The sequence below is a fragment of the Lactuca sativa genome, chromosome 2, assembly GCF_002870075.4.
Source record: "Lactuca sativa cultivar Salinas chromosome 2, Lsat_Salinas_v11, whole genome shotgun sequence".
In the NCBI taxonomy this organism is placed as follows: Eukaryota; Viridiplantae; Streptophyta; class Magnoliopsida; order Asterales; family Asteraceae; genus Lactuca; species Lactuca sativa.
Window position 1 is genome coordinate 21,243,727 of NC_056624.2, and position 10,736 is coordinate 21,254,462.

Consider the following 10,736-nt stretch of genomic DNA (forward strand, 5'->3'; position numbering starts at 1 on the left):
GATTCGCAACTATTATCTGACTTTAGGTCAAATGACTCCAAGACTCCATCCTTTTGGAGTTAGCCTATGCGTTTCTTGCTTATATGTCCAAGACGACAATGCCATAATGATGCTTTATCCAAGTTATTATTATTCATAGAATCAATACACAATACATTATTTCCTGAGTTATCAACCACAGATACTGTTTCATACACGCCATCACAAGGTAATGCTTTAAAATAAAGAACATTATTAAAGAAAGCATTAATCGAACCAACTTCATTATCAAATGAAAAGGTGAAACCTTGTTTATACAATGCATGAAAGGAAATAATATTTCTTGCCATTTATGGCGAATAACAACACTTATTCAAATCTAAACTAAACCCACTACTTAGCGATAAAGTATAAACTCCAATCTTGGTGACAGGTAAAGCTTTCCTATTCCCCATGATTAGGTTTATTCTTCCTTGCTCCACATTCTCACTTCTTCTTAGTCCCTGCAAGTCACAACAAATATGAATACCACAACTGGTATCAAGGACCCAAGATTTAGAATGGGGTGAGTTATTAGAAATGATAGTGTAAATACCTACATGGTTGGGTTTAACTTTCCCGTCCTTCACATCTTGCTGGTATTTTGGGCAGTTCCGCTTCCAATGTGATTTTTCATGGCAATAGAAGCATTCAGCCTCTTTTGGGTCAGAAGGAGTGACGAAACCTTTCTTGGTTCCACTTGAAGAAGAGCCATCAAGAGTCCAAGCCTTGGTACCCTCTGAAGAGCTCTTTCTCTTCTTCCCTCGACTTTTCCTAATTGCCAAAACCGGAGTAGAGTTTGGAGTAGGAGTGTTAACAACCGACTTCCCCTTAAGATCTGTTTCTCCGGTCTTGAGAAGTCCCAGAAGTTTGCTGAGTGTGACCTCTTCCTTATTCATGTGATATGTCATGCGGAATTGATCATAGCACGATGGTAAGGAGTGCCAAATGATAGCTATTTCAAGATCCTCAGGGAAGTTCACTTTAAGCTTTAGCAATCGATCCACATACCTTTGCATTTTCTGCATGTGGCTCGTAACGGATTCCCCGTCCTTCATCATGGTTGTTATCATGAAGCAAATGATTTCATACCTCTCTTGTCGTGCACTTTGATGGTATCTTTCCATCAGATCTTGGTGCATTTCATAAGGGTAGAAATCCTCAGAAGACTTTTGGAGTTCTGCTGTCATCGTGGCCATCATGATGCATGCCACCTTGGTAGCATCCCTTTCATGTGCCTGAAAGTCAGCGATCTCCTGGGGAGTTGCAGTGGTCTCATCAATCCCCTTAAGCTCCTTGTCAAGGACATATTCTTTGTCCTCGTAGCGGGTAATCATCCTGATGTTTCTAATCCACTCATTGAAGTTGGATCCATCAAAAGTGACTTTCCCACACAAGTTCATAAGGGTAAAGGAGCCATTAGGATTGGAACCAGAAGCAGCATTGTTTGAAGACATCTGAAGGAAGAGGACAAGATTAGTTTAGATATTAAGAGAGTCCTTAATAAAACACCCAAATGTAATATTAAGGCTAGGATCCAATCACAATATATTATAACTTAGAAGAGGTATGCCGTAATCCAAGCTATAACATATTTGAAAGGTAGGTGAATGACGATTCACCAATTTCCACCACGAAAACCGAAATATTAAATATTAGGTTTTTGATTGGTTCTTAGAAATTCCTAGATTCTTTGAGATTCAATGAACTTTTCAAAGGCATGTTTCAATCTCGAGTGTGCCCTCCAAGTTTTGTGATTGGGATACCGAGGATCACAAAACGAGGTGTGAAGTAACCATGCAAATCACTTGGTACCCTTAAAGTTTATCACTCAATCGATGTGCCGGTAAACCACACACGCTCCACCGATACTATAATAAACCTTAAGTCACCCTTTACCTACCTTGTTAAGTCCAAGTTAGTGTGCCGGTTAACCACACACGCTCCACCAACGACTTAAACAAAGTGTAAAGTGTAATTTCATGGATTAGCACCTTATTCACATTTTTCCTAAAGTAACTAAGATTGGGAATTTAATAAAACATTTAGTTACTTTATAATATTCATCATACTTTTAATGAGAATTTATAAGTCCTTGTCTTACCCGTTCGGCTAACGACCCTACACCGGTCAAGCAAGCGGTGGGTGAGAGTGGACACCCATTAAGTTGCCATTTTATAGGCAACAACCTTATACCCACCTTATAGACCGGCTTCGTGAATGAGGCGTACTAGCGGTAAGATGACTTTGTTCTTATACATATATATAATTATTAAATCATAATAATATAAGTATAAGGGTTGAATTTTAACTTTTAAAATTCTAAGGGTTGGAACTAAAGTTTTTAACATGACTTTACTTGTTCCAAAACTTGAGGGCAAGTTTTGTAAACTTTCAAAACCTTTCATTTCTTGTAACTTATGAGTTTAATAGAGTAATAAAATGAAGACTCTTCATTATTCTAACTCTTGTGTTCTTTTAATGGTTTTAACTCAAGTGACTTTTGGTTTTCCATAACTTGAGGACAAGTTATGGACTCCATTAAAACACATTATGATCAAGAATTAAACTACCACATAGGTTACAAATAATTCCTATGATCATCTAAACATCATAAGATCAAGAACATGGATATTAACACTTTCATGAATCAAAATTACACTTAAAACTTTGTAATTTTGATAACTAGTTGTTGTAAATGGATTAGCAAAGACATTACACCATCTAAAACAAGTTTTCAAGTACCAAAACAGTTTAGGGTAATGTTTCTAGTCCATTTCCAGCAACTAAAGTCGAAAATCTGCACTCCGTGGCTCCTACTCGCCGAGTGCATGAACCTACTCGGCGAGTAGGTTGAAGATACAAGTGAACTCGGCGAGTCTCCCCATGGACTCGGCGAGTTCATCAGGCAGACAGCAAGCTTTTCAACTTTTAAGCACAAATAACAAACAAACAAGCGTAGGCTCTAATACCACTGATGGGTTTTGAGCATTCTAACACTTCCTAAGTGTACATGCAACCCTAATAACCTTGGATCTATGTTTGTCTAATTATCATGCAAAGTTGAATTCCAAGGTTATATTCCTATCTAGCATACATGGGGAACAATTTTTAGCTTGAATGAAAGATAGAATAACTTACCTTGTTGTTGCTTAGGTTCCTTGAAACCTTGTGAGCCTAGCACCCCAAGTGTGATGCCTCAAATGCTTCACACAACACCAAATGCTCTTGGAAAGACTTTTAAGAGAATACACACTTCTTGAAATCGGCCTAGCCCTCTAGTTTCTTATGTGTCGCCGATTTTGGTGGAGAATGGGATTCTTATATAGTGTTGACACATCTAGGGTTACACCATGTAAACCCTAATGTGTCATGACTCTTCATTTCCATGACCCATGGGTTTGTAACGCCCATGGAGCATCCTATGGGTGGAACCCAACTTGATAATCCATGGAGCCTCTTAGCCCACTATACAAGATATGAATGATTTACATAATCAACCCATATATTTAATTAGTTATCTTTTGATCACTTAATTAATTCTAAATTAATTCTTTGATCAAACTAATCAAATAATATTATTAATATATTAGAACTTATAATATATTAATAATCTCCGAGTGTTATTCCTCTCATTTAGTCTATCCAATTGCATGGTGCCATGCAACCCAAATGGACCATGCCGGGTCGTGTCAAGTACTGACCATAAATAGTTATGGACTTAGACACCTTATCCAACAATTTGAACCATTGAAGTTCACCAAACCACACTTGTGAGATGCCATCTTCAGTCATCAGAAACATAAACTACAACTCTGATACCAGTTGTTAGGAAATAAAGCGGATAAAAAGAAAAACTAAAAGAAAACAAGACATAGTATTCTTTATTTTAGAGTTCTCAAACAGAGGTTACAAGTACAATTTTCACAGAGATTCGCCTAACATAATAGAATTCAAGATACAAAATGAATTAGCATGAATCCTTATTTATACTTGAGGGATCATACCTAAAACCCTAATCGGCCAAGCGCATTGGCCCATAGGCCCATGAAAGGTGTCAACCTATCACAATATGTGATGCAACATCTTCTGGAACATTCATCCTTGCATGGGCATTAGCAACACACATGATGGAGCATCATGGTCCATAGTGGCATATGATGCAAGAGTGGCACATCAAGATCATCATGGCATATTAACCATCACGGTGGCATATCAAACAATAATCATTGAGCATCTTCAAATTATGAGCTTCCTTGAATAATATTAAGAATCATAGGGGACTTCATAGCATACGGATCTTCAAGGAACATAAGTGGTGCATCCATACAAGAAGATGGCACATCAACATGAGAATGACGCTTCATGTGTAAGGAATGGTGCTTCCACCTTATGAGTGGAGCTTCTAGAACCATAATGGCGCTTCTTCTATTAAAGTGGTGCTTCTTCCTCCAGAATGTCGCTTCTACCTACATAATGGCACTTCTAGAACCATAGTGGCGCTTCTACCTTCAAATTGACACTTCTTCCTCCATAATGGCATATCTAGACAATGAGTGGTGCTTCCACATTATGCATGGTGCTTCTACATCCATAATGGCGCTTCTAGAATGGCACTTCAAGCATAGATGGCACATCCATGCATTAGGATGCTAAATTCCATTTTCAAGTGCTCCATACCCCCTTTTAGAAGATATGTTCCTTTGTCACTTTATCTGTTCCTTTGTCAGGAGATTCATTCCTTTCTCAGATGATTCGTTTCTTTCTCACATGCTCCATGAACCCCAAGTGATCCATTGAATTCCAACTAGTCATATGCTTGAGTCACATTTAAAAATCATGTTAGAGATGCTTAATAATTAGTTTATATGCTTGATTTATTGTCTTAATCATAGATAAGAAAATCACAAGATCTTTTCATTTATAGTCCCAAAAATATTAAAATCAATTTAGTGCTCACTTGTTACAAGACCATTGTAATAGTAGTTCATGAATTCATAGACACTAGGAAATCGAAACAAGATAACTAGAAACCTTAAAGTTTGGTAACCAACTAAATAATCCATTGGTTAAGAAATTAACCATAGGGTAAAGTTGATTCGAAGCTAAACGAAAGTGCTCTTTAATCTTGGTTTAAAACCGTTTCTATTTTGTTTGCCTTAGTCTAAGTAATTTTAGTTTAATTTTTACTTGATAATTTAAGTTTTTCTGAGCTTGCAAAATCAGATAAAAACACCCCAATTTATAGTTATTTTTCTAGTTGAATTAGTAATGATAGTTTTAGTCAAAATCATACATGTTTCCCTTGTGTTCGACACTCTTTCTTATCTTTACTATACTATTACTCGAATAGGTACACCGCCTATTGTGTTTAGCTAGTTTAGATTTGACAGAACTTTTAAATATAAAAATGTTAGTGCAAAATAAACACATCAATAACCGATGCAAAGGTAAAGGCATGTATCGAATAAAATACACGTTATAAAAAATGACATTTGGCCACCGTCTTCGACCATGGCACTACTTGTCACTATTCTTATGTAAAACCGACATTAAATGTGTGGAGTCTGATTTGAAATAGTGACTTGTTTTGATTAAACCATCATGTAATCAATCCTACAAATTAGTTTAAGACCTTTATTGTCTAGAAATATGAAAACTGTCACCACCCTGTTTTTAGATACCGTCACTAAAAGCCAATTATGTACTAGTAGTGTTCCATCACCAATTCTCGTTGTTGTTATTTGTGACATCCCCAAAATCTCGGCCAGAAAAGACCGATTTTCATTTATGCTTTTAAAATATTTTCAGAGTAAATCCTTTTGATTTGCAAGAGTTGCGAAATTTGTTCCCAAAAACAAAACATGATAAAACAATGTTTACCAAAGCATTTCATAAAAGAAATGTATTTTTCATTATATAATCAAAACTCGGGGTGTCATGTTTCGATACAGACCAATAAGCAGAAACGATAACATTACAAGTCATTCAACAAATATTTACATATACAGACTTGTAAACAAAACAACCGATGGTTCATCCATCTCATGCCCTTGCGCCACTTCCTGTAATACAATTAAAACTAAGTGGGTCAGGCTTGGGAGCCTGGTGAGCATATAGGGTTTTCAACCCACAATAAATAATCATATTTAATTTTCACCAACCAACAATAACCCAATTACCCATTCCCGTTATTCTCACTTTATGTCCCTAAAACAACTAACACAAGGGACCTAGTCTAAGAATATTTCATCGGGGCGACAACACATGCTTCGGGGGTACCTCAGCAATATAAGTCAAATAAGGCAACCATGAGGGGGATGGAGTACAGCGAATGAACACCCAAGTTCATTAACACCTACGGGTGGCGAACCTGCTAATGTTTCCACAAGACTGTCTAGAATAGCCAGTGGTCGTCATCTAAACTCCGCTAGATGACTCAATCAAACAACAACGAGGCCTCTCATCTGTTTATTACACACCAACTATCTACCCATGTTCTACCCAGCATATTAGTAGATAAAATATACATTTTTATACATAGTTTTGAAAACCTGTATAGCATGCTTTAAATCAACACGTAATCCACATAACAGATGAGGCACACACACACATAACACATATCTCATAGAGAATAAATCATATCTATGAGATAGAAGAGAGTGAATACACATTCACACATAACACAACCAAATATATACACATAGCACGTATTTTATTTAAAATACTTCCTATTATTGTATTTGGAAAAGGTAACTACACACTCACACTTATAAACAACAATATACTTAATACACTCGAACCAAACTCGTATTATTATTGTGTTTATGAAAGGTAGTATACACTCACTTGATCAGAAGATGATCGGACAGCACTACGACTTGCAGAAGTAGTAATCCTCAGTAGATTTGGAAGATCTCCTCGAAAATCGAACTTCTTGCGGGCAGAGCTTCGACTCGGGAACCGCACTTCTCGGGATCTTCGGGATCTCGGGACTTGCCTCGGGGCTCGGGAATATTACCGGGGCTTCGGGATGGCTTCGGGGGTTTACGCGCAGAGCTTCGGCACAAAACGAGAGGAAATTAGCAAATGAACCCGGAACCCTCACATCCTATTTATAGGAGGCTGGAGCCTCGGAGTACGCGGGGCGTACTGCGTTACGCGGGGCGTACTGCTCCAAGTTCGTAGGCGCATGCGTCATCCGAAGCCACTTGCTGCGATGTCGACACCTTCGGAGTACGCGGGGCGTACTCGAGTACGCGACGCGTACCTCGGATCAGATCGATGACTCGCCTTCGGATAAGGCTTCCGAATTTTGATTTAAATTTAAATACAAAATGATTAATAAACTTCGGAAATTCATAACTTCTTCATACGAACTCCGTTTTCGACGTTCTTTATATCCACGGAAAGGTGAGACTACGCTCTATGACTTTCGTTTAGACTTCGTCGGCTAATTTCGAATTTATTTTTATTATTTATTTTTAATAGGCCGCGACAGAAAAACTTCGTTATAAATTAATAACTTCTTCGTTTGACGTCCGTTCTCGCCTAACTTTTTATCGCTTCGACACCAACAATGAGATCTTCGATTCTCATTTAGATTGCTTCGGCTAAAAACCCCTCGATCTCAAATCGAGTAAAACAGGCTGCATACTGCTAAGCCGAAACTTCGATAAATCATAACTTCCTCATACGAAGTCAGATTTGGGCGTTCTATATATATTCGGAAACCTCGTTTCAACTACTACAACATAAATCAAAGTTATTAAGTTTATTTTACACTTAAATTTTGACGCTTATTTTTATTCTTAATTAATCAAACCACATAATTAAGCAATTAAGCACAGAACACACAATACTCAAATAATACAATCTTATTATTTCAAAACGGGTTACAGAGGTTAACCTAGACTATTACATTGCGAAAAATGGCAAGCCCGGAAACACAGGCGTTACATTATTCTTTAGAAGACAGTTGAATTATATCACCCGGTTCCCGGTATGTATTTAAATTTAATTGATTGTATGTTTTTACATTGGGACTTGGCGAGTTGGAGGCCTAACTCGTCGAGTAAACTAGACTCTTGAATGCGCGTTTTATGTAACATCCCAAAATTCAAGGCCATAAATTTCATTTTTATCTTAAGTTATTACATAAAACCGATCAATATAAAAAAAACTTTCATAATAATATCTCATATAAAAAACCAAAGTGTCAATAATCAAACAGAGTATCATAAAACCATATCAGAGTGTAATCCCAAGGATCCAGTGTACGGAAAACATAGTGTGATGCGCTGCGACCAAGCCGGCACCTTTCCTTTGAAACAATGTACCTGAAACACATAACAAATAACACAGTAAGCACACATGCTTAGTGAGTTCCCCAAAATACTACATACAGCACATAAGCCAATCGAGGTTATAGCTCTACGAGACCTTCTGGTCAATGTGTCTCAGGGGCCTTCCGGTCCCACAATTTGAGTAGACCTTCCAGTCCTACTCTGTCGACCTTCCGGTCCGTACCATATTGACCTTCTGGTCCAACCACTGTTGACCTTCCAATTCATACCCTGTTGACCTTCCGCTCCATACTATACCTGTGACAACCCGAAATTTCCATTTGTACGAACATTATCTATCCAATAGAAGCTAGTCCAGTTTCAGTGATTTTCATACTTTTCCGAAAAAGTTTGTGTACATTAGGGTTTACGTTTAAGGTGATATCAGGAGAGTGGATGCTCCTAGTTTTGTGAAATTTGAGCATTCCAAGTTTCATAATATTACAGTCCTATATCGGGAATAAAAATATTTTCTACCAAAATATTCCAGGACTATAAATAGTTTTCTGAATTAAATTAATTAATTATTCACAATTCCAAATAGAGAAAAGCCATATTCTCTCTGACGGATCTTCGGGTTTTCATCCCATATTGTGAGTCTACTTTACTAAATGTATTTCAATACTTGTTAGATGCTTTATAACATCAATTACATGTTTAGATTGCAAGATCCGGGAGTTTACCGCCCAAGAACGTTCTTGGGGAGTAAACTCCAAAATGGAACTTTAAGGCTTCCTAGACCCATCCCCATGTTAGGCAACTTAATAAGGACCTTGTGTATGATCTTTATAGACTAGAAAGCATCCAAAATCATCAAGTAATAGGAGTTTACGACCAAGAACTTCTCTTGGGCCGTAAACCCCTTTTCAAGGGCATTTAGTGCCCTAAACCACCCCTAATGCTTAAGGACTTAAACCCTCAAATGCTTGTGCCTATTTTAGACATTAAAACCCTTCAAAATCATAAGTTTATAGGAGTTTACGGCCAAGAACCTCTCTTGGGCCGTAAACCCCTTTTTCTAGGGTAAAAAGCATTCTAAACACCCCTAAGGCCTTAAGACAATTACCTTTGAGCACCTAGGACTTTATTGGGGAGGAAAAGACATCAAGAACATCCCTTAAAGGGAGTTTACGGCCAAGGAACACCTCTTGGGCCGTAAACTCCAAGTGAAGGCACAAAAGTGTGCCTCTTGTCCCCATTAGCCTTAGATAAAATCATGGAAGCCATCCTTGATGTGTAAGTGCCTCAAAACAATAAAAAGCCATCACCCCATAGGAGTTTACGGCCGTAAACTCTAGGGTAAATGGACTTTAGGCCGTAAACTCCCCTATGGAGCATTCTAGGGCCTTAAACTACTTCATGTGTTATTCCAACAAAGCTAGGAGTGTACTAGGATCAAGATAACACTTTAAAACACCCAAAACCACCATGTGAGGAGTTCACGGCCATAAACCCATGATTTTACGGCCGTAAACTCCAAAGGGTGGGGTTTGTTGGGTGGTGAACTCTTATGCAAGGCCATTTGATGTTTCAAACCCTTTTGCCTTGTCTCGTAGCAACTTAGATGCAACCATTTGGACCTTAAACACTTATAAAAAGTATTTACATGTTCCTAAGTGTCTTAACTTATTTATTAAGTTATTATTTGTCTAATTAGTTATATATATGCTTATTATATGATAATTAGGCTCGTGCGTGTAAACAAGTCTCCGTTTGCCACCTAGCACGGTATCCGACACTGCAATTCAAACAGCTCACCACAAGTGAGTTCATACCCCTTGAATCAACCTTTGAAATGATTTTAAATGTTTTAAATACTTTATGGGGGGGAATACAAGTCAAATACTTATAGTTATTGCTTCAATCACATGTGATTGCATTTAATCACATGTGATTAATAACTAGGAAAACAACGATTTTTACCACTGTTCAAACTGTTTATCAAACTGCTTTACTATGAAATGTTTTACAAACTCTTTTACTATCCAAACTTATTTACAAACTATGATTCAAACAAATATTTCTTATACTTAAACTGTTTTATCAACTTATACCTTCAAATTGTTTTATAGATCGACATCAAGTCGATCTTCTCTTGAAATTATGTTTATGATTCAAATGTCTTATGAAAACTTATTTATGCTTTTATATATTCAATTGCATGTCTATATATGTATAGATGTATAAATAATGTTTAAAGGACTTAGGAATGCCATCCGCCCTATTTCCTTTTCGCGCCTTGAGATGTGGTCTGGTGGGATTTCGGGTGACCATCCGAAGGTCGTTTCAATATTACTTATATATCATATATATATAGACATAAAAGTACTTCCATATTCATACTTATCAGTACATCATTAGTTAGTTACCATT